The sequence below is a fragment of the Macrobrachium rosenbergii genome, chromosome 1 (genome assembly GCF_040412425.1).
Source record: "Macrobrachium rosenbergii isolate ZJJX-2024 chromosome 1, ASM4041242v1, whole genome shotgun sequence".
Lineage (NCBI taxonomy): Eukaryota > Metazoa > Arthropoda > Malacostraca > Decapoda > Palaemonidae > Macrobrachium > Macrobrachium rosenbergii.
Window position 1 is genome coordinate 2,834,054 of NC_089741.1, and position 25,899 is coordinate 2,859,952.

The 25,899-nt window shown below is 41.0% G+C and overlaps 1 protein-coding gene and 1 long non-coding RNA gene across 4 annotated transcripts in view; both read left to right on the plus strand.

Moving 5' to 3' along the window:
- LOC136841822 (uncharacterized) lies at positions 1–24,237 on the plus strand. The gene is made up of 3 exons (XR_010854164.1): positions 1–138; positions 747–862; positions 24,086–24,237. It is a non-coding gene; the product is annotated as an uncharacterized lncRNA (long non-coding RNA).
- The window catches only part of Pxn (Peroxidasin), a 742,345-nt gene that overhangs the window by 479,667 nt on the left and 236,779 nt on the right, over positions 1–25,899 (plus strand). The window lies entirely within an intron of this gene.

Sequence of the window (25,899 nt, forward strand, 5' to 3'; positions counted from 1 at the left end):
CACATGACCAATATACAAGTCCGGGCTCAAGTATAGTCTTCTCCTGCCAAGCTGATGGTGCACCTACTCCCCTTATTTCATGGTACAAAGATGGCCAACTTCTTGTTCCTTCTGGTAGATTAACAATCTCTGTGGGTGGTAAGTCTTAATATGGCCTAGAATATATTTCCCCATAGAAAGTACTTGTAGATAATATTACTATAGCTTGTGGATGCATTCTATGTTTTGAGTAGTAATAAGTTTATGGCTATTTATCCAAAAGTAAAAGACAGGACTGATGAACTGGTTTTTAATTGTAGAGTATTGTCACAACTACACAACAAAAGGAGTGAAAAACATATTTGTCAAAACTGTGACCAGTAGATTCTATGTATGTAGGTTTTATATGTTTTAATTTTACTTTCTAGCACGGTTTATGTTAAAACAGGAGTTCCTGAAACAAAATTCATATTTTTATATGCATAAGTATTTTGTGTATCAGTAGAATTACTTGCATTACGTCACTGAACATTGTCTTATCAGTTTAGCAGACAAAATTCTGAGCAAGTGTACTTGGTTTCCTTTTGTAACTTATGTTTTGTGAAGGTCATAACGTTAGTGCATCTGATTGTTGCCCTGGTTCTATAAATAGTATTCTCTCCTATTTCTACATGACATATGAAATGATTAAAGCAGAATGTAGTGAGCTCTTATTTATTAACATTATAATTTCATTTCAAATAGTTAACTTCAGGATATGCAAACAGGAATCAGTCTTGGAGTTCAACATGTGAAAGGGTCTGATGAAGGTGAATACATTTGTCGTGCTCACAATTCTGCAGGACATGTTGAAGCTACAGCAACCCTGTATGTCAGAGACAAGGTAAGACATTACACTTTTTTTTTAACTTGTACCATAGCCAGTGTTGTCACAAGGGAATAGGTTATTAGATATGCATTTCATATATTTTTGTGCAAGTACTTAACCCAGTATATTAATTATTTCCGTGGGCTTACTATGTTAAGGAGGAAGATCATCATAATACTCTAGAATTTCATGATGTAATATGAAATGGGTAATCAATATCGATGTCTTTTAAAGTCAGCTATTATCTTGTGCTATGCAATGAAGAGTGAACTGAAACACATGGTAGTGAGGGGCTGCAGTATTAGGAATATATCAGGGTTAATATCTAGGGTCTACAGAAAAGGAACAAGGACAAGTGACATCTCAGTTTTCAAGAAACAGATCAGCCTTACAACCATTACTATAGTACTACCACCAATGTATAGTTGGTGATTGAATATATAAACTGGCATAGTAGTAGTGAATTGTGTTGACTGAAATATTATTGTACAGTTAAAGAAGAAGAAGTTAAGTATACCTTAGTTTTACAGACCACTGAGCTGATTAACAGCTCTCCTAGGGCTGGCCCGAAGGATTAGACTTATTTTTACGTGGCTAAGAACCAATTGGTTACTTAGCAACGGGACCTACAGCTTATTGTGGAATCAGAACCACATTATAGCGAGAAATGAATTTCTATCACCAGAAATAAATTCTCTAACTCTTCATCAGCCGGCCGCGGGAATTGAACTCCGCCCATCGAGTGACAGTCTGAAGCTCAACCAACTCGGCCAACAAAGGGCTAGTTAAAGAAGAAAAAATAGGAATGAATACATGAACTTTCGTTCTTACCAATTTAAATTTGTTTTACTAGATTATTAAATTGAAAAAAAAAACACTAAAACAAGTGCAAATGAGGGCTCCAAGAACATATACCTCCACCAATATCAAACTGCTATGAGCACATTTTTATCAACCAGAGAAAGTTAGTATGGGACCCAGATGGAATCTCATAGATTATGAGATTATGAGGAGACATTACCTCCAGTCGGATTTTTTTTTTTTTTTTTGGTTGTCAAAATTACAGTAATGCTGTGTAGGGTTCTGCTTTGTTATACCTTGAACAATGCTAAGGTAATCCTCCCTCAAAAAGGTCCCATCTCCTCCAAAAATGGATTGTGATCTCTCCTAGAATCTAATACAGTGCTGACCATCATGAAGCCCGCCCTTGGTGAAATTTTTGTGAAAATTCTCACCGCACTGCTTTCATAGTCGTGCTACCAAAATAACTGAATAAAAAACAATTGTGACAAAGGTAATAAAAGGAATAGGCATGTTAAGCAGACCCAGATCACCTGAAACACGATTTAATGTATCTTCATTCATTACAAATTATGTAGTGTTAGCCATGGTAGCCGAATGCAGATCTGACCAGAATTCATAAACACCTTTAAAACCTATAGTAATGTCACACAGGAGCAATTGCTTATGGCATTCTGTCGGTAATGTATCCCATTATTGCATATTCCTTTTCTGTCATGATGTTTCTGCTTTATTTGCATTCACTTCATCTAATTTTTATAATATAAAGCTACCACATATATTTTATATATGTCTGCCTGATTGCAATCAGCAAGTCATGAAACTTGTTCGCACTTGTCTTGCTACTAAACAGCTTGATCGAATATTGGCTCTGGTGTTGAGAATGTTGCAGTTTCAAATCTCAGAAATTTTTGAAAGACTAATTAATCAGTGTTATGACAAGGAACTTGCAGTGATCCTAAATTTGGATTCATAAAGTAAATGCAAGCTACTAGTTCTGCATTGACACTGCATTGCTCCCCTGGCAGAATGCAATGGTATACCTGCCACCCAATACTAAGGAAGTCATATCCCAATGATAGTAGAAAACATTTATATAACGGCACTCACCTCCTTGAGGACTTTGCTGAATGAGTCTGAAGCTTTAACTATTCTAGGTGAAAGTTTTGACTCACTACAGTATTACATTTGAGAAATATCCAACGAAAGTTTCAGCAAATGTTTTAGATAGAGTGGTTCGTGGTGGTGGTAGGTTTCTGTTTCCTAACATTAGCAGTTATAACTTAGGCCATCGACGGATGGTCTCTTGTTTGTCACTTTTTAATAAGCTGTAATTTAACAGAGATCTTTCACATTCACATTTGATCCCTGAACTCCTTTTCCTGCTGAGAGCTATACTTTTTACATAATAATTAGATATTTTGCTATTCCATAACTTCCAGATCATAGATTCTTCATAGAGTTATAGTAAAGTATCCACCAGTTCAGGTTACACCTTTTATAAATGAATATTGCAACATGCTAACCTTACTGAAAATTTACAGGACACTGAATTGAGATGCCAGGAGTTTAAGAACCTTATTCAGGGACCAGATTATGGGAAGGAGCCAGTCTTTGCAATGCAGAGGACCGGGGAAGGGAATTAAAATCTTCTATATCCCGATCAGTGCCAAACCCATAAAGCAAGGGTTCTGACAATGCAGCCTTGTATGTCATAGTTTTTGTATTTAGCAATGTACAGGTAGATAAGTCTCTTGCTATTTATTCCTGACTGCTCAGGTCTGGAGACACATACACTAGGGGTTGATGATTCTCATGTGGAGCAAGTAGGTCCACTTTGGGATGCAGAAGCATGTTGGCAATCATTTCAGTGGAAGGCTTGCCTAACATCCTTTGGGTTGGGGCTACCATCCACCTCAACAGGGAGTCTGCTGTTACGGGAGCAACCTCTTTCCTGGGTCAGCTCCAGGAAACTGGTGTGACACTTCTTTAAAATAGATAACCATCTTCCCACTGTCTGATAATTTCCCATTGCCTTTCCAACCTGTCATGGAAACATCTCTGTGTATAACTACCTGCATGGATAGGGTAGTCAGGTTGACCTGCTTGGCAAGAGCTGTTTTCCAGGTTCATGGACAGAGTATTTTTCAACTACCTGACTTCCAGGCATGCAAGAGCCAGACTCTGTTCACATCCTTGATTCAATCTGAGGACTGGATCTACCAGACAAGAATGTTAGCAGCCCCTAGAATTCATTGGTATCCAACAAATTTCCAATCACATGAAATCTTTCGACTGAGGTCTTTTGAATACCAATCATAGGTTTCATAGTCATGTTCTTTGGTGGCTCCCCAGATAGGATAATTGTCTAGGTAGGCCAGTAAGCTAAGTCCCTCTTTTCTGAGTTCCTGGACACCTATTGCTGCTAATTTTATGAAGATTTTTATGGCAGTGTTTATACTAAAGGGCATGACCTTGAATGTGTGTGTCTTTCCGTTTCTGAAACCTGAGGATGGAGTGGAAGAGAACTTCAATAGGAATGTGCCAATATGCATCTTTGTCTCATAGGGAATGATCAGACGCACTTGGGCAGCAGTTGTCATCCAGAACGTGTGGCACAGTGTGTTTTTTCAGACTTGATAGGTCAAGGATCACTCTTCATATGTAGGAGTTCTTCTTGGGGATGCTGAAAATATGTGCCTGATGGCAAACAAAGACATCTTTGTCTATACAGTAGACCCCCGGTATTTGCGGGGGATGTTTACCACAACCCCCAGCGAATAGATAAAATCTGCGAATGTTTGACATCCTCTAAAAATGCGTATAGCTGCCTACCCTCTAAAAATTTATAACTGCCTATTTTGGTAGTTCAAACACCAAAACACCCTCTTAAAACGCTTATACCTGAGCATTTTAATATTTTTATCACAAAAAATGCATTTAGTCATGAAAACGATATTAAAATACAGTGATTAGTGAATATTTCTCTACGAAAAATACTGTGAATAGGTGAATTTTCCGCGAATAGTGTGTATATATGTTCCACAGAAAAATCCTTGAATAGACGAAGCTGCGAATCCAGAACCGCGAAGAGGCGGGGGTCCACTGTAGCTTCCTTTAGAGAGCCTTTGAATATATTCTTCCAAGGAGTGGTCTGGTATCTGAAAAAAACCCTTCAGGGATTTGGGAGGGGGTGAAACCACTCTGCTTTTTGAGTGATGCTGTAGAGGGTTGTCCTCAACCTGGTAAATCCTATTAAGCTTCACCTCTTCCCTTTCCCCTGATAGGTGTATCTCTGTCTGCCTCAGAAGTAGTGCTATTGTTGTAGGTTTTTTGGTTGCTGTTGTTCATGCCCCTGTAGCTGGAGGGATATCTTAGGGATGACTAAAGGCTTGCATGACTCCAAGTTGTACCGAACATTCTTGGGTTGGAATTCTTGGGAATATTGCTTCCCAGGTTCCACTTTAACCAGAAGAGTAGGTCCTGTACAATTCTTTTTGCAATCTCATCCAATGAGCTCCATTACACCAGTCTTCCAAGAGATCAGGCCAGAAGTGGCAAGAATGTAACAGTAAAGTAACATTGGGAGCCACATGTTGGAGCATGTCACTTCTTTTTTAAGCCTTGAGGCATCATTCCATAAAATCATATTGTGCTCCCCATAGGGTCCACAGAAGAGCTTTGCCACTGCAGCTAAAGCAGTCCTTAAAGACTCAGGAAGCTCCTTCATTGTTACCCCCAAAATAGTGGCAGAGATTAGGACAGTTGAAGATGTGGAGCTTTACATGAAGCTTAGACGTGGTTGTCAAGTTTGTGACATTTCCCATAGGGACACCAAACTGCTAAGTAGCCACATCTAGTGAGAGCTTTATTCACACAAAAGGAAATAAAATTTTTGCCCATAACTTTGTATAGTTGTCAGATAATCGGAGGGCAGAAGTATGAAGTTTTCATAATAAAACTAATATTGTAATACTTACCTGAACACCTGAATTAGCCCTGGTCACCTACCAGCCCGAACTACATCCCCATAGCTTTTACCCACTAAGTGGGCAATAAACTGTCAGCGTTACCAATGCTTACAGGAAAATCTAGTCAAATGAGTTACCTGAAGTACTGTTGGCAACACTGCTGCAAGTCCCGGCCGAGTGAGGCCGAGATACCCCAATTGCGTTATCCACTATTCAAATTGAAGTGGGGAGGAAGGTGGGAATCGTTCAGGTGTTCAGGTAAGTATTACAATATTAGTTTTATTATGAAAACTTCATATTGCAATACACTCCCTGAACACCTGAATTAGTCCGATTAACAAAATTTAGTGGAGGTGGGATCAATCTAATTCAGCCCGACCTGCCAACAGGGAAAGCAGGTAACTCATTATTTGCCTACTCTGTATAAATGAATGTATCCTCGCCTGGTTATCCCACTCAGCAGGTGAGAATGTCTGTAGAGAGAGTACCCCCGACATCAGTCTCATGTCTAGGTACTGTCTGAGTCGAGTTACCTCTCATGTGGTATTCAAATCTCCTCATGGATAGAGAGTAGCAAAATAAAAACCAACCTACCATGTGGCTAATCACAGCCTCCCATGATTAGTGGAGAACGATGAACCTCCCATGTGGCTAATCAAAGCACTCTCATTTATGGAGGGTCTGAGTCGAGCTACCTCTCATGTGGTATTCAAACCTCCTCATGGATAGAGAGTAGCAAAAAATAAAAACCAACCTACCATCTGGCTAATCACAGCCTCCCATGATTAGTGGAGAACGACGAACCTCCCATGTGGCTAATCAAAGCACTCTCATGTATGGAGGGGTACAATGAACCTCCCATGTGGCTAATCAAAGTGCTCTCATGTATGGAGGGGTACGAAGAACCTCCCATGTGGCTACTGTATGTAGGAGAAGTTGAGTGTGCAGGTCTTCGAGTTCTTCGTCGTCTGTTGCCTCCGATGTCTGTGCAGAAGAGGTTGAAGAAACCAAACCTGTCCACTGGATCTGCCTATCTTCACAGTACTAACGTCAAACTTAATATTCTCACTATGAACCCTGACTAACAGAGAATCCAAAATTCCAAATTTTCTCAGACTACGTTCATTACCTAGAGTTCCCCCCACCCTTAACATTACTACGTAATTATAAGATCGAGTTGGTCGTCGCAAAGGGACCAAGCGAGAAATTCTTCTTCAAAGAAAACTGAACGTCTTTTAGGTAGAAAGTCGTGAGAACCGACACCGATTTCCAAGTGGCTGCCTCTAAGAACCTCCACACTAAGAGAGTACCCCCCTAGCTAAATGAACGCACCCACGATAGAAGGGTTAGCAGCTACACACGGACTAAGAGAATAACTTTCATGTAAAAAGGAGAACGATGCATCTCCCAAGTGACTATTAAGAGCCTACCCATTAAGGAGGGAATGAGACAGTGTGCCGAGCTGATGACCCTCCGCCCTGCAGGTTGCGGCAAAGGCCGACGAGCGCAGAAGTATCTCAGCGCAGATGAAACAACCTAGGCTAGCCTACGAGAGCACCTTTTTGGACTGTCGTAGGGAAACTATCAAAGACTAGGATTCTTATGATGTACTAAACTTAAGTTCATGTGATTATACTATCACTATTGCTTAAGATTCCAAAGCCTAGAAGGAATTTCTCTATCTAGTTAACCTAATAATCACCGCACTACGTGAGTACTACCTTAGCTAAATGAGCGCACCCTACAAAATAGACTTCGCCGTTAAACGTGGACTAAGTGAATAACCCTCCGAGTCTTCGCACTTAGAGAATACCACCTCAGCTAATTTAACGCACCCTAGATAGGAGAATTTGCCACTATACGCAGTGGGGTGAATTGAACATCTCGTAAGTAAAGGAAGAAAACAAAGACGGACTCATAAGTAAACCACCTCCAGAATAGAAAGCTCTGAACCATTCCTTAGAAAGGAAGATGAAGTGGACATACTCCGAATACTGTGCGGTAATGAAAAAAAAATTGTTAAATACTAAATATAATGTCACGTCAAATTAAATTGCGTTCAAAGGCATAAACCTCGCACCACACGGGAATCGTGAAGTGTGCCCGCAACTGTGTTCGTGTAGTGAGCGCTTATGAACCAGGAATCAGGAACCCTTCTCTGAAAGTAACTAATTGCATCCTTGACAGAGGACGGGAAGGATTCCGCAGTGGAATTCCGCGGTGAGACAAGAAGTGTACACAGAAGCGGACGGAGTTTATCAACCTTTGATAAATATTCGCATCGGACATAAAGACATCCCCGCTGATGCCGGAACTGAACACTGGCAGATAAAGAACCTTAAACGAACGAAGCAGAGTTTTAGCCTTGGCCACGACTTCCGGAAGAAGAGAAATACTTATCATTTCCCGCCTAGGAAACTTCCCGAAGCTCGCCCATTTTTTTTTTATCTGCAGCTAAAGCCGAAAGAAAGAAATAAAACACCTAACCAATTATCTTAACATTAGAACTTCCGACAAATCTCACGAGAGAGCCCGAGGGAACGTGGCAAGTTAAAGAAGATCTTACTATTAGAAATTTTCGGGAAGATAGAAAAATGTACTGCAAAGTGCTGAGCGGTAGCCAGCAATAGCCGAAAATGGAAGAATCTTGACTTTCCGAAAGAATAAAAGAAAACCAGCTATTTTGGTTATGGCAGCCCTAAAGATGGGATGACCTTCCTTATGACACAGACGTCCCCATGTCAAGTTGACCTGGTAAAGCTTACGGGTTGACTTCTCAAGCTGAAAGAAACACTGTCTAGACATAGCTTTAGAGTGTCTGAACTGTCTAGCTGTTTGCTCGGCAGTCGCCCGCAACTAGGTTCATCACGCAAGAGTTTGGATGATAATGGTGAAAATGCGGTTGTCTAAAAGATCTTCCACATGAGGAGGAACGTTGGAACTTCCGTAAGGAGCATTAGGAATTCTGGAACCGCAGGCGTTAGAGCCAGCAAGGAGCTAGAGTCATAGACGTCTTGACACTACTGCAATTCCTGATTACCTGATGAATGAGACCGAATGGCGGAAAGTATACACCTCTAAGTTCTAATGATCTTGTTCCCCCCCGAGTTCTCAGATACAACACGGCAGTTACGATGTTGCAAAGCAGACCCACTACTGTGTTGCACACTAGGACTGAGAAACACCTGAGGGCTTCCTTTACAGCCCTGAGGTTCCTGAAGGTTATGACTCCTCTCGTTCCCCGTCCCTCCAGAGGCCCGAAGCCTGGGTTCCTCTGGGGTTGCTCCCCAGCCTTGATATGAGGCATCTGAGTACAGATGAACGTTGGGAAGAGGGGAGACTGTAGACCTTCCGGATGTCAGATGCGCTTCTTCTGACAATCACAGACGATCCGACAAGCGAGAATCGTTCCAGATTTACCTGCATTCTCTATGTGAAAGTCCCAGTGATTCCTGAGACATACCTGAAGAGAAAGCATGCGGAGACACAAGACCCTGGAATTAGAGAGAGAGAGAGGAGAGAGAGAGAGAGAGAGACAGAGACCCTGGAGAGAGAGAGAGAGAGAGAGAGAGAGAGAGAGAGAGAGGACATTCTCCCTAAGAGGCTTCTTCAAGTGGGTACCGGCTGTTCCCTGTTAGACAGGAACCCTCTACTTCCACATTTGTACCTTCAACGATGCATAATTGCCGACACTGGAGACATGAGTTAGAAGCAACAAGTTCGTTATACTGGCCACATCCCTTGAACCCAGAGCAGCCACACTAATCATAGCTTGCTGTGACGCTACTGCTGACGATGGCTACACGAAATAGACCATGGAGGAGATATCCTCCCTAAAAGACTGTTGCAGAGCACAAAAGGCGCCCTCAACAGAACCCTCTCCGAATGTCCGGATAGTGAGGTGGAAGCTTCAAAAGAAGCCCCTTCTCTTGTGCCAAAGAACGTTGTACAGTCAGGCGACATGTTAACCTGGTTTGCCAGCCTAATTGACACCGAAGTGATGAGGTGTCAGGCAGTACCAGACTGGAGGGAGAATCATCTTGTTTGAGCAACTACCGGTTCTGCCGCATATAGTAACTCGAACATCGTTGCTTCGGTAGTGTAGGATTGAGGATAAGTGAGGAAGTCTACCATCCGCTTATACTCATTCTCACTGGCTGAAGGAGAACTAATATCCAGTACCGGATCCTCTTCTTCAGATGAACAATCCTTGTCAGACTGGTTCAACCGAGCCGGAGGATTGTTGGACTGGTCCGACCAAGCCAGAGGATTGTCGGACTGGTCTGACCGAGCTGGAACAGGAAAGAGGCAGGCCGATCCATAGCAAACGCCGAACTCGAAAACCTGGAACTTGCTACACCTGGGTGTGTGAGGAGGACACCTGACGTATCAATCGTGAACATACTGGAGGCACCAAAGTATAGGTTGTGCAAACCCCGCACCACCCAACAGGGATGACGCAACACTTGGGCGGACCACGCCCACTCCTGAGAGCGAAGAGGCTGCAACACCCGAACCACTCAAATCCGGATGTATCAAAACCGCATGAGAATGGGAATCCGGAACTGAAGACCTGGAATCAACCCCGAACCAACATGGATGCCTAGACGGAGGGACAGAGAAAACCTGCCGGAAAGTTGAGAAAGAAGACGCCGAAGGGAGGAAGAAGGAAGAAGCCACACTTGGAGTAACCACTGGAGCGCCCAACGCCGATGTTGGACAGATGGGGAAGGTCCCAACCGGACCGAACCTCAAAGGAGTATTGAAGGGGAAGTTACGAGATACTGAACCGAAGGTAACAGAAGAAGGTAGTTACCAACTATCCTGGAGAATGGAAAGGCTGCGGAAACTATTGGTACTGATACACTGAACGCTGGCGCAGGCGAATCGCTGACTGCTGTAGCAGCCGCAAGAATCGCGGAGTATACATTACAGTTAGGAAACTATTGGTGCTGATACACTGAATGCTGGCGCAGACCCCAAAGAGAGAGAGGGTGGCCACTGAGCTCTAAAATACAGGGTTGAAGCAAGAAAGCCTTGCTCTGCTGAGTTAAAAGCCAAGAAAACAGGATGCGCAACAAAGACCCTGAGAGTCCTCTAAAAAGCGGACCGAAAAGAAGATTGAGAAGGGCAATGGAAGAAGGTTTAGAAGAAAAAGGGGAAAACCGGGAAATTTCCGTAGCAGCTGAAGAGGCCATAGATTTCAAAGAAAATAGACTGGTTCTGTTCCCTCCGCCCCTGATAATCTTGATAGACATTATCAGATCAGAAAATTCTTTTAAGACATGATCATGAATATTGGAAAAACTCGATCACCAGAATTACCACCATCGCAAGACGAACGAAATTTTAAACCCTCAAAGGAAAAGGAACCTACGAAGGAGGAGTATTCAAGGAAAAACAAAAATTCAGAACCAGATACATCAGAAACCAAATCTGAACGACCCTCCACGGATCTGGAAACCTTTGTTGCACAGAGCACAAAGCTGGAAATAAAACTGATGATTGATCTAAATGAGAGACCTAAACCCAAAGAAGACCACGCTCAACTACTTTTCCTAAATACTTCCTAATTAGAATTCCTACCCTTCTGAGTGATTCCTAATTCTAAATCCACCTTAGAACTTACGCTTTTAGAGGGAAGGGGGAAATCTGCTGCCAACACTGCCTGCTCCGTGCCAGGGGTGCTGGCAGATCCTACCTTCGAGGTTTGAGGTTCTCCATGACCCCCGTCACCCATTAGGGCTGGTTCTGGAACAGGCAGGTGGCCTGAAAAAGAACGATTAGTATCTACAACACTATTACTACTATCCTTATCTCTAGTTTCCGTTAATTTAGTCATAAAGCTAGAAAAATAGACTAGACCTACTCAGCTAGTAACTTGTCCTCTAACTTTTTGAATAATTCTTCCATCTGATCAACCGACCAAGACTCGCCGCCTATCTGACTGATACTACTCTGTGTCTTCCTACATAAAAACACAAACAGAATGTTGATCGTGTTTGAGGGTACTCATCCTACGCTTGCAGAACGTGTAGGGCTGATGAGCGTCAGCATCTCCAGCAGAAGAAGGCTCTGTCGTCGAAGATGTAAACAAAGTGGAAGCATCGGCGCTAGCAGATGGCGACGTCTTCTTGTTTGACTTATCCAAACGAGTCCAAAGTCAAAATTGGGAGAGAAGTTCCAAATCCTGTCAATAAAGTATCCATCCAGGAGAAAATGCGTTGAAAATGTCCAAATCGTGATCTGATGTCCAAATTCTTGAATGGGGGTTGGGCTAAATGACCAAAAGTTCACCTGATGTGGGACACACCCACACAGCATGGCGAACAAAAAGCAATTGAGGTATCTCGGCCTCACTCAGCCGGGACTTGCAGCAGTGTTGCCAACGGTACTTCAGGTAACTCATTTGACTAGATTTTCCTGTAAGCATTGGTAATGCTGACAGTTTATTACCCACTTAGTGGGTAAAAGCTATGGGGATGTAGTTCGGGCTGGTAGGTGACCAGGGCTAATTCAGGTGTTCAGGGAGTGTATTGCAATAAATGGCTTTATTTCTACCATTGCCTCCTGCTTCCAAGTAACTGAAAAATTCTGAAATTCTGCCTTCACATGATTTATTGTTCTAAAAGTGAAAGGAAAGAAAGTTCGGGCCACTACAGGATTGTGGAGGTACCATACTTTCCATTTGGGTGTTATAGTCTGATCTGGTCGTAATATTAGGTTTGGGATTGTAGAATCCTTGAATAGATATCTGGCATGTATTTATGAGTGGAGTAGACTTGGGGCATGAAGTTTAAGCCGTCTAAAACTCAAAGTATGATAGTTACTTGGTCCAGAGCACTTTTGCCTTTGCACCCAGATTTACATATTAATGGTATGGTTTTGAACGTTAGTGACTTAAGATTTTGGGTGCAACTTATGATAAGAAAATGACTTTTAAGTAGCATATACATAATATTGCTTTGTTTGTTTCTCAGAAAGTTCGTATCTTACAGAAATATTTTCGAATGTTTCGTGATGAAGCTATTATAGGTAAGTGTTTTAACTCTTTTCTCCTTTCTTGTTTGGAGTATTTTTCTTCAGGTGCTGACTCACATCTCAAACTTTCTGATAGATTTATGTTATCAGTAAAGTCTATTTTGCCAGCACTTATTGCTGTCTTGCAGCATAGGCATATATTTAAAATGTACTACAATGACAAAACATGCTCTGTGCTCTTTACCTGATTGAGCTGTTAGTGCCCACAGCACTAGGCAGGCTGCTACTGCAAATTGTCATTTTCTTGTATCTGATTTAGTACTAAGTTTGCTAGGAGGTTTATTTTGGCTATGATAAAATGTAGAATAGTTTCCTTAGTGCAGTTAAAAAATCTTTCTGATCTCCAAATGTTTAATGTCATGGACCACAACTTGGTCTTCAGGTTCTTACAAAAACAAAAAAAAAAAACTAGGACTGGAATGACGGACAGAAGCTGCGACAAACAAAGGAGAAAGCAACAAAACCAAAATAAGTTACCTTAATACTGGTTTATTACGTATAATATATTACAATATGTACAACTGAGTCAAGGTTTGGCAAAATTCAATAAATTATAATGAAATCACATAACTGGAGTCGGTAAAGGAAATCCAAAATCAAAACAGATGTAGGAAAACCAAATTACTTTACAATAAAACATCATAGTAATATTACATGAGCAATAAGCATTAGTTAAACAAGTCTGCAAACACATAGCTACATCATAAAGCATAAACCACAACACAAGCTGCATAACCCAAAACAATGAACATAATATAAAGCTGCATAACCCAAAACAGTGAACATAATATAAAGCAAGCAGCACACATCATTAAGCATAATAAATATCAAAATCATGCAGCACACATCATTAAGCAGCGTAAATATCAAAATCTTGTAGCACCAATAATAATACGTAATCACAAAACAGACAGCATAAATAAGAATAACTATACCCCAGTGGTAATACAAATTCTTCAGGCAGCGCCACACACACCAAAAAAATCAGACAATCTCCACAGAGACGTCAAGACAGACTCTGCTGTCCAAGAGGATGTACACCATCAGACGATCACCGTCAAGTCATTGAAACAGCTCATGAGTATTGACAGGAACACATCCCAAAACACAGATGACTGTGGCCAAGTCGAAGAGACAATAGGTTGGCTGTCTCACTGGAAACAAACTGCTCCACAGATGACCACATCCTTCAACTGCCGAAGACAACAGGTTACCAATACCTGCTGTTCAAATCAAGTAACCATGCTGCTTTGTTGTCGAGAACCTGACTCGCTGCTGTCCCAAACCTGACTGACACTGTCACCGACACCATGACAGACGTAAACTCTCTATACAAAAAAACAAGCACCACTGGGTAAGGAGCACACTCCCTCAACAAGGAAACAATCGGCAAGCGATTGTCCCAAAACAAACAACCGTTAAGCCTTGCATTAAGCAATGAAAAAATTTATTCCTGCTTTCTACTGATGTCTCTTGAATTCAGGCATATCAGTTTTATTTTCTATTTCTTCATATTTCACTATTTATCAGCTTTTCCTTTGACTTGTCTCTCCTTGCAAGCTGATTTCCGCTCTGAGCCATCTTGGGTTTACAGTCTGAAGATTTAAAGAAAGAAAGCCTATGGGAGTAGGTAGGCCATATTTCAATGAATCTAAAGGAGATCTAAACAATCAACTCACTTTTTGGTATTGGGTTTTTTATTAACTTGTTCCTAGGGTCTAAATTTTTCTGCAAGAATGGGTGGTTTTTGTGGAATTTCTAGTATCTTTGGTGGGATGAAAAGTTTTTAGAGATAACATCCAACTCAGTGTCCAGTACTGTCTTGAATTCCTACTGTGAATCTTAAATAGCGTTTCTAATAGAGTGGTATTCAGTATCAAGGACATCCCTAATACTGTGCAAGAATTCTGACCAAGCCTCAGACAGAATATCTCAGAAAGGTAGGAGAACACTCTCTGCCAGAGTACTGCCAGAAAGATGTCGTCTCCTCCTCCCCCACCCCCACACCCGTACTGAAACCTTTGACCTAGAGGGCTAGTTTAAACCAAGCCTTGTCATTATTTAGGCTTGCAGGCAAGAGCATGTTGCAGCCCTTTGGTGATAAAACAAACAAAAACATCAGAAACTGTAGGGTGTTAGCCATCTATATTAATAGGATAAGCAGGGAACACATAAAAACGAAGCAGGCCTATGGAGTCACAAATACTTGACCATGGCATCCTGTTGGGTATTATGATTAATGGGTATCATCCATTAAGCTGTAGTATTTTACTAAAGTATTTCATTATGACAACTGCCTAACTCAACTGGCTGAGAGAAAAACCGAATTGGTATGTTAACTTCCATAGGGTGTCAGAATTTGTTTATCAGATCAAACAATGTACCACCCATAGAGTACAGGCTAGTATTAATTATCAGAAGCATTGTAACAATGATTTCAAGATTATAGCTCTTAGTTATTTCCCTACAAAATCAGTATCTCTTGAGATTTTAGTTAATTAGATAAAATTGACCAGTACAAGAGATTATTTTCTGTATCCCATTAACCCTTTAACGCCGAAGCACTATTTTCAAAAACGTCTCCCGTATGCCGGCGGCCTCCGAGAGGTCGCGCCGAAGCGGAAAAAAAGTTTTTTTCAAAAAATCACAGCGCGCTTAGTTTTCAAGATTAAGAGTTCATTTTTGGCTCCTTTTTTTCTCATTGCCTGAAGGTTAGTATGCAATCATCTGAAATGAAAAAAAATATCATTATCATATATAAATATTGGAATATATGACAGCGAAAAAAAAACTCATATAATTGTATACAAATCGCGCTGTAAGGAAAACGGTTAAAGTTAATGAGTTAATTTTTTTCAGTTGTATTGTACACTAAATTGCGATGATTTTGGTATGTAACAGATTGTAAAACGATTAAAGCAACACAGAGAAAATATTATCACAAAATGATGCATGAATTCGTAACGCGCGGACGTGAAAAAGTTTTTTTCAAAAATTCACCAAAAATCAAAATATTGTGCTAGAGACTTTCCAATTGTGCCAAAATGAAGGAAATTGATTGAATATTACTAGACTGTAAGTTTTTTTTAGCTTACAATTGCATTTTTGAACCATTTCGATCGAGTTAAAGTTGACCGAAGGTTGATTTTTTTCTATTTATCGTTATTTCGATGTAAATATTAAAAAACTGTGAAGAGCTAAAGGAATGATTTATTTTTTGTTGTATTCTACATGAAATTGCGCACATTTTGATGTATAACACTTTATGTAACGAATAATATGAAACGGCGAAAAATTACGGCAAACTGACGCAAGAAATGACATGATTTTCAGCGGATTCCGCGCGCGCGGAGCGGAAGAAATTATTTTTTTCAAAAATTCACCAAAAATCTAAATATGGTGCTAGAGACTTTCCGTTTGTTGCAAAATGAAGGTAAGTGATTAATTGTTACTCGAATGTAATAATTATGGCTTACGAATGCGTTTTTCGATCATTTCGGTCGAGTCAAAGTTGACCGAACGTTAAAATTTTGTCAGTTATCGTGATTTCGGCGAAAATATTAAAAAACTGTGAAGAGCTAAAGGAATTATTTATTTTCTGTTGTATTCTACATGAAATTGCGCACATTTTGATGTATAACACTTTATGTAACGAATAATATGAAACGGCGAAAAAATTACGGCAAGCAGACGCAAGAAATGACAGGATTTTCAGCGGATTCCGCGCGCGCGGAGCGGAGGAAATTATTTTTTTCAAAAATTCACCAATATTCTAAATATGGTGCTAGAGACTTTCCGTTTGTTGCACAATGAAGGTAAATGATTGATTGTTACTCGAATGTAATAATTATGGCTTACGGATGCGTTTTTCGATCATTTCGGTCGAGTCAAAGTTGACCGAATGTTAAAATTTTGTCAGTTATCGTGATTTCGGCGAAAACATTAAAAAACTGTGAAGAGCTACAGGGATTTTTTATTTTTTGTTGTATTCTACATGAAATTACGCACATTTTGATGTATAACACTTTGTGTAACGAATAATATGAAACGGCAAAAAAATTACGGCAAGCAGACGCAAGAAATGCCATGATTTTCAGCGGATTCCGCGCGCGCTGAGCGAAGGAAATTATTTTTTTCAAAAATTCACCAAAAATCTAAATATTGTACTAGAGACTTTCCGTTTGTTGCAAAATGAAGGTAAGTGATTGATTGTTACTCGAATGTAATAATTATGGCTTACGGATGCGTTTTTCGATCATTTCGATCGAGTCAAAGTTAACCGAACGTTACAATTTTGTCAGTTATCGTTATTTCGGCGAAAATATTAAAAAACTGTGAAGAGCTAAAGGAATGATTTATTTTTTGTTGTATTCTAAATGAAATTTCGCACATTTTGATGTATAACACTTTATGTAACGAATAATATGAAAGGGCGAAAAAATTACGGTAAGCTGACGCAAGAAATGCCATGATTTTCAGCGGAGTCATAAATGAGCGGAGGAAATTTTTTTTTTTTTAGATTCACCAAAATTCTACATATTGTGCTAGAGACTTTCCGTTTGTTGCAAAATGAAGGTAAAGGATTGAATATCACCAGAATATGAGATTTTTGCTTACCCAAAAGAGACCCAAGTAAAAAAAAAAAAAAAAAAATATATATATATATATATATATATATATATATATATATATATATATATATATATATATATATATATATATATATATATATATATATATATATATATATATATATACACACACTACATATATACAGACATTCATACATAAATACATATAAATTATATTGTTTTTTACTTTGTTACATATTGTTTTTTACTTTGTTACGAAAACATAACTAAAAGGAATGCTTGTGAAAAACTTTGTTTTTGCATAAAACGAAATAATATACAAAACAGCAATGAATACAGATATATAAAAACTTGTAATAAATATAAAAGTAAAAATAAATTCAATGCAGAATACTCACTCGTAAATATAAAACTAAAAATAAATTCAATGCAGAATACTCACTCGTAAATATAAAACTAAAAATAAAACCAATGCAGAATACTCACTCGTAATCCTGACTCTTCGTGCTGTTCTTGTTTTCTCCCTCCTCCATTGAAGAGTCTTGCATTTTTTTCCTCCCGACATGACGGGGCATAAGCGGAGGAGGGAGACGCGCGCCCTTACTGCTGGTGGGCCTCCCTTTGGCGGCTTGCTGCGCCCTCCGGTGTCGCTCGGGCAGGCACACTAAAGTAAATAACTGCATTGTGGTACTTGCGGTTACACTCCTCTAACCTGCAAAGTGCTACCTTAAAGGTGCGACACACGTACCGGCTGTCTCTCCTTTAGCCATTCATATGGCACACCCGGCACCGTTTCTGTTTGCCCCCTTCTATTAGCTCCAGTGTGTGATCTCCTGGCCGCAGCCGACACACAGGGTCGGCTACCAGACGGGACACTGGAATTCGAGGGGCGGCGGCATCTTCAGAGGCGGTGTCATCATCAAGGTCGGCGGCAGCAGGGGCGGCGTCGGCAGGATCAGGAATTCTGAGGTCGGGGTACCTAGCGACATCTGCCCTTTCCTCTCGGGGCAGAGCTGGAGCTCGGGGCAGGGGGGCGGCGTTGGAAGGCCACTCCTCCGGATCGAAGTTTATGAGGGCATTCCCAGCCACCTCAAGAAACTGGATGTGGGTCAACCTCCGAGCGTCCGAATTATACCCACAGTAAATGATGTAGGCATTCTGGAGGGCCAACTGAAGGAGGTATTTGAGGAGCTTCTGTGTCCACCTCCTGGTTCTCCTGGCGAAGGGATAATACTGGATGAGTTGATCAAAGAGATCAACTCCTCCCATATGCCTGTTGTAGTGTCCGATGACAGTAGGGCGCTGGACACGAAACTCCTCAAATGTAACTCGGCCCTGCCGGCGTGTCTTCTTACGCTGGGTGATCTCTTCTTGGATGGGCTCATGACTTGTCGTAATCATGGGCATGACTCGGACCCCCTTCCAACAGATGACGAAGACAATCTCCCTTCCGCCGCCACTCTGTCTCTCCTCTTGCAAGATGTTGCGGGTGGCTAGCAAACCTCTTGAGGACATTCGGGGCCCCACGCACCAACCGAAGGGTACCACTGACGTGCACACCTGCTTCATACAGTTCCTGGGCCAGGGATACCGAATTATAATAATTATCCATAAACAGGTGGTATCCCTGGTTACGGAAACGATTCACAAGACCGAAGACAGTGTCACGCAGCGTGGAGAAGACCCCAGAATACACCAAGAAGTCCACGACGTATCCATTGTTGGCTTCCGAAATAAAAAATAACTTTACACCATATTTCTTTGGCTTCTTCGGGTTGTACACTTTTATACTTAGACGCCCTTTGTATGGCATCATACCCTCATCCAAAGAAAGGTTCTTCGAAGGAACCACGAGAGTCTGGCACCGTTCACGAATGAACTCCAACACTGGGCGGACTAAGATGAGGCGGTCGGGGTTATTCCGGGGTATAGCCTTTCAGTTGAAGGTACTGAAATACCTGTCCAATGCCAGGAAACTGTCACGGGACATAATGCCGGCCACATTGGGCGTACTTAAAAAAAAATTCCGCCTCCAATATTGCCTGACGTCGGCAGCAGGCATCATTCCAAAAAATATGTGGAGCCCCAAAAAATGCGCTATGTCCGTGAGGTTGCAGCCCCGCCAGCGGTGCGACAACGTCATCTGCAATTCCTCACGGCACTACCAAGCGTAATCTGCCGTCTCCGCAACCAGGAATTCCAGCAATTCCCGCATCAGGAAAAGCTGAATGAACCCCAGTGCCGTGAGAGGCACAGGGACGGTCAGTCCAGGTACTGCCGTGAATGGGTGCATGTTAGGTGGGGTGGGGTCCTCCAACCACCCCTCATCACTTTCGGACGAACGGCCTTCACCTGAGCTGCTGCGACGTTGCGACCTTCTACGAGTTTGCGCTCGCGCACGCGCACGTGCACGGGCACATCTTCGCACTCCCACACTCCCAGCTGGGCCGTCTCCTTCACTTCCGCCATCACTTTCGGTATCGTCCCCACCAGCCACAATCGGGGCATCCTCCTCCTCCTCCATCTCACTTTCTCCCTCATAAGCACTAAAACCACTAAATTCTAGTTCGCTTTCCTCCTGTGGATCCCGTACGGACATTGGGGGCAAATACTCGTCATCGCTGACATCAGGCGTGATGTCCTCATCGCTAGATGACCAGCTACCACCGAAATCAGGACTTCCCACCTGCTCGATCGAGCTCCAACAAGTACTCGTCTATGTCCTTCTGTTGGAGGCCTCCCAAATGTTTTCGGATGCCCCTCAGGACACCCCGATGCTTCCTATGGGTCGTAAAAGGAACGGGATGTGGTCCTTGGTCGCCATAGGTCACACGTGGGTGAACAACACGCCGCTGAGAAGCTGGGTCACTTTGGTTGCTGGGTCCTTCTCCAGCATCCCAGTCTAAAACTTGCCTCACACGCTCACTTCCGACAGGCAGTATGCGCCTTTCACGGTCCTGACGCCTTTGTGACATCTCTGCAAATGTTCTGTTGCAGCACGAATACGCTAACACTCGCAAAGTTCAACAAAACACGTCTGCGTCAAAATATCGCTCCCAAGGTGCTGCTCTGATGCTCTCTGATGCGAGATGGGGAAATTCGGCGCATGCGCGTCTGGGTGACGCTCAGAAACAAAACAACAGCTGGATCCGTGAACTCCCAGCATCTGCCGAGGCGCGGGATTTGAAATCTTCCACAAACTAGGCCTATAATTATTTTTCCGCGAATATTTAAAAAAAGCATTTTCAGTCGACGTTTGCAACGTCCACTCGGCATTTGACAGACAATTTTGGACGACGTTTAAAATGTCCAACAGGCATTTAAGGGATAAGAAAGAGCAACAAGAGACAAGTTGAACTGGGGTTAAGACTGGCAGAGTAATACATACTATAAGTAGATCTGCATGAATATATTTTCCATTCGCATGCAACACAAAAAAAACCAATACAGTTAGTTCTCTGTTTATGTCGTACTCGACCTACATCGTTTCATGGTTACATCTCACCATCTTCCATAAATTTATTAAAAAATTCTTGTTCCATCATTCTGATGTAAATTCAGACTGCACGGGAACTAGTTGGCACGTGGAGCAGATGAATGACGTCGTCCTACACTGCAGCACGGGGAAAACGGCATTGGCCACTAGCTCGCTGTACCCCATTTTGAATTGTGCTTCATTTGCTCTCTCTCATTTGTGTTGCTTTTTTGGGAACTTTTGGATTTCATTGTGGTTCCCAAGTGAAAGGAAGACTCATCTGATGGCAGTGCTATGAAGTAAAGAAAAGCCATCTCCATGGAGGTGAAAGTCCATCTGAAAAGGGTGAAACACCCTTGAACATCAGCCGTGCACTTGTGTTTAGTCATATGACTGTGTTGACGATAATCAAAGATAAAACGCGCATACTTGAACATGTGAAAAGATGTGCACCTATGAAATCACCTGTGATTATGAAGCAGCATAGTGGTCTCATTACTAAGATGGAAAGATAGTTAGTGCTTTGGCTGGAAGACCAGTATCAATGGCGTATCCCAGTGAGCCTTATGTTGATTCAGGAGAAGGCTAAAAGATTATTTGATACCTTGAAAAGAGAAAAGGGGGAGGGGAGTGAAAGTGAAGAGTTTGGGGCTAGTAAAGGTTGGTTTTTGCAGTTTAAGGCTTGTGCTGATTTACATAACCTTAAGGTGCAAGGGAAAGCTGCTAGTGGTGATGAGAAAGCAGCAAGTGATTTTCCTAGTGCATTGGCTGAGGTAATTAAGGAGTGGGTTACTGTGCTGAACAAGTGTTTAATGTGGATGAGACAGGCTTGTTCTGGAAATGCATGCCTACCCATACATGCATTGCCAGGGAGGAGAAGACAGCACCAGGACATAAAGCCAACAAGAAGAGATTGACTGTTTCTTGAGGCTAATGCTGTTGGTGACTTTGAGCTGAAGCCCTTGTTGGTGTATCTGGCAGAGAATCCAAGGGCACTCAAGGGTATTTGGAATGGTCAACTACCTGTCATCTAGAAGTCCAACAAGAAGGCATGGATGACACTTCAGATATTTGAGGACTGATTCACCAACTAGTATTTTGTGCCCAAAGTGAAGGAGTACTGTGCTAAAAAGGGGCTGCCCTTTAAGTTATTGCTAGTGCTTGACAATGCCCCTGGTCACCCTGCCCAATTGAATGACTTTTATCATGATGTCAAGGTGGTTTTCTTTCCACCTAATACCACCTCCCTTTTACAGCCTATGGACCAAAGTGGCAATGCCTCTTTTAAGGCATGATACCTCCAAAGGATATTTGCTATGACTTTCAGGGCAACTGAGAAGGACAAGGACTTGGCATTTCTGATTCTTGGGATGAAGTTAAGCAGACTAACTTGAATGGTGTGTGGAAAAAATTGTCATCAATTTGTGTATGATTTCTATGGCTTTCAGGAGTCAGTTGAGGCTGTCACCAAGAATTTTAACTGAGTAAGCAGCTTGATTTGGAGGTGGAGGCTAATGATGTCACAAAGCTGCTAGCATCTCATGGAGAGGAGTTATCTGCTGAGGACCTCATTCAAGTGGAAGAGCTGATGATTGAAGAGGACGAAGAGATACCAACCTCAGATCCCAAGAGGTTTACAACCAAGGAGTCAGCAGATGGATTTGCCCTGATAGAGGAGGGATTGGCAAAGTTTGAGACCCAGGACCCCAACACTGCAAGGTACACTAAGGTTGCCAGAGGGGTCATGGATTCCCAGCAGTGTTACATGGAGATCTGGGAGGAAAAGAGTAAGGTATCCTTCCAGCTTATCCTGGAACACTTTTTTTTAAGAAGGTGGGGAGGCCTGCAAGAGATCCCGTACCCTCTACCTCATACGCCTCTCCAGACTCGCCTACCACAGTATCTACAGCACCTTTTGCAGGTTCTGCCTTTCCGGACTCACCTGCCAAGTATCTCCAGCACCTTCCTCCACTCAGTAACCTAATGCAAGCCTGTCTCACCTCCCTTTGCAACGGCCAGTATGCAAACCAATCACAGGAGTAAAGGTAAGGAATTGTTTACCTTTACTCCTGTGGTTGGCTTGCATACTGGCCTTTGCAAAGTGGGGTGAGACAGTGCTGTAATTTATCACAGGAGTAAATGTAAGGACAATACTTACTCTTGTACTGTATGTATGTGCTCAGGAATTGTTTTCTTTTTATTTTTGCTGATTCACTTCATTACATATGCTTAAGTTTCGACTTACGGACAAAATCGGTTTACATTGTGGCCGTGGGGACGGATTTCAGATGTAACCCGAGGACTTACTTAAAGATTAGTTGGGGAATTGTAAATCAAAAACTCTTTCAAGATGTATTTAAGTTATTAGCAAAGAGAAAAGGGCATTTGGCTTAAAACTGAGCCACAAAGTTAGGCACATAAGGGGACTGCAAATAAAGGCTATCACTTTCTGCCAAGAAGAAATGGTAGGCTAAATCCTTAACTATTCCCATACACCATGAACTAAAATGATCCATGCATAATGACAAATCATTGACTAATGGTTTTAATTAACAAAATTTCTAATTACTGTGGTTTACAAAAGGGAAGTCAAGGCAAAAAGGAAGCGTGGAAGATATGAGTAACCTAGAAGCCTAATCCAGAATCCCCACGTGAGCGAAGTACTGGCTAGCAAATTTAACAAATATGCCAAACTGCTGAAAAATTAAGTAACTATTTTTTTTTATTTGCGGGGCTTAAGACTACATACTTAAATTGTTTTAGTTGATAACTGCAACATCTCATCGACAAGGCATTATGAATAATTCAGTTAATGAGGAGCACTCCAACTTATGTGTTTTCCTTGTCACAGACTAAAGAGCAATGGTGAACACGGCTGACTTGCTCACTGTTGCCACATCTATGTAAGAAGGGTGAATGGAAAGATATTGGTAGTGCTGTAGGCAGGAGACAGAGTCCTCCTGCCTTGAGTCTTTTTATACTCTATTACTGTGTCACGAGGTGCTATCGTGGCCAAGACCAACTGCTATAAAAAAGAACCTGCATATTTACAGTCATTATCTCCTTGAATTTTTTTATAGAGTTTGGTTGTAATTCTTGGGTGTAAATTTTTACTGAAGAACACAATTCTTCAACTTACTCCCTTAGAGGAACAGTGATAGTGTTTTTGTGACTGTTTAATACCACATATTGGATCAAATTTTCTTATAAAACATATACAGTATTGTTATAGTTTATTGCTCTTTTCCTGTGGCTGATAATCTTTTAGTTAAAAAAAAACTTTAGGAAATTCGATAATTAATTTAAATGTATTATGCCTCTTCATCCTGGTGAATAAAAGAAAGCTTTTTTAATTCAGGTGGCTCCAGTTATTCGCAAGGAACCAAGAGATGAGTCTGCAGTTTCCGGCCAGGAAGTTGTAAAGATGCCCTGTAAAGCAGATGGACGCCCAAAGCCCTTCATTATATGGAGAAAAGATGGTCATATCCTAGAAAATGGTGACAAGCATAGGTACCAATGTAATATATGTTATTTATGATAATATTGTTTATTAATGAACCATTTCTTCTTAGCTCCCAATTGTTTACGAAATCTCCCATAGCATGGTACATATATTCATGATCTCATCAATCATTGATAATCAGTATTGTCACTAAAATTCTTGCAGCATTCATAAAATTTTTCTTTTAATTGCAACACCCCAGAAAATCAAAGAAGTCTTCCAATTAGACATAGTACACATAAAGTTTTAGAAAACTGGATCATCCCGCTCCTTCCCCTTAAGGAGTCTTTTGTATTTGCTGATGAAGGGTTTTGGAATCATGGTGAAAAAGGAAGGAAACAGCTACCTGTACAGTAATGTATTTTTTTTATAATCTTGTATCATTTGAGGATGTAACTCGCCTAGTACTTCCGTAGAATTTTACAAAATGCTTTGAAGAGATGAGTCGAGTTTGCTATCTTGATTTGGGAAAAGTGTAATTTTGATTTAAAATGCCTCTGTTATTTTCCTCTTAACTTCTGTAGCCAGTATTTTAACATTACTTGTCAGAGTATAGGCTTTATTATTATTTTGCTGTCAATAATGATTGGCACACAGGAACTTATTTTGTATTTACAGGAACATTATGTTTTTATCCATGCACACTGGACTACATAACTGATTTAGATTTCTACAGGCAAGTCTGTAGCGGCCTATGTTATTGTTATGGTTTTATATAGGCTTTTAATTTGTCTAGAAACATTCTTAATCTGTTTTAGACAGCGTAACTTACCTTTGGAGAGCCTTTACAGTGGCGTCTTGTCCATAGTCAGTGATGTTGATCCACCCTGGTTGCAGATCTTTGACGGCTTCGGTGTCTTTTGTCTCCCCTCCAGAATATTTACCATCATTTATCCATTGATGAATTGTTACTGATATTTGTAAACCCCTTATTTTTAACTTTGGTTCATAAATAAGAGATTTCTCCTTGCAATAAACTTTGGTTCATAAATAAGAGATTTTGTTGCTTAAGCAACCCATCCTCACACCAGCAAGCTCATTTTGTGGTGGATTTTGGGAAGTAACATAGCTTTACCTAAAGTACCATCCTCATTATGCAGATATGATCAAAAGTATCACTACAAACGTTTTAAAAAATATACAATGACAAAAAGCTTCCCAGAAATATTCTGGTTATTGATTATATGGATGCAAAATTATTATATGTAAACAAGATGCAGGAAGCAAAATTATCACTAATAAACGAAACATCAGATTTGTTACCCGTTATATATTTTCCAGCAAATAAGGAAAAAAGTTAGTAGGAATTTACTTTGTTTTTAACTCATATCTGTCCATACCCCTGTTGGCATCTTTTTCCCATTGTCTGTTTGTCTATTTTTGGTTTAACTATATTATTGTATATGGCTAGTTTATTCTTGTCTTTCGGTCTTTCTTAATTAACTTTATATATTTCTAGAATATCATTTCTCATATTCAAAATGTTTAAGTTTTAAAAACTAGTTTATTTTATATCCCTTCATCACTCATTTTAATATACTCGTATATCATTTTATGTTTAACCCCATTTCTAAGGGCTTTTGCATTTGAGGTATGTATCACTTGGAAATTCCATTTTTATTATGCCTCATTTAAAATTACATTACTTTCCACGAATCCATCTAGTTTGC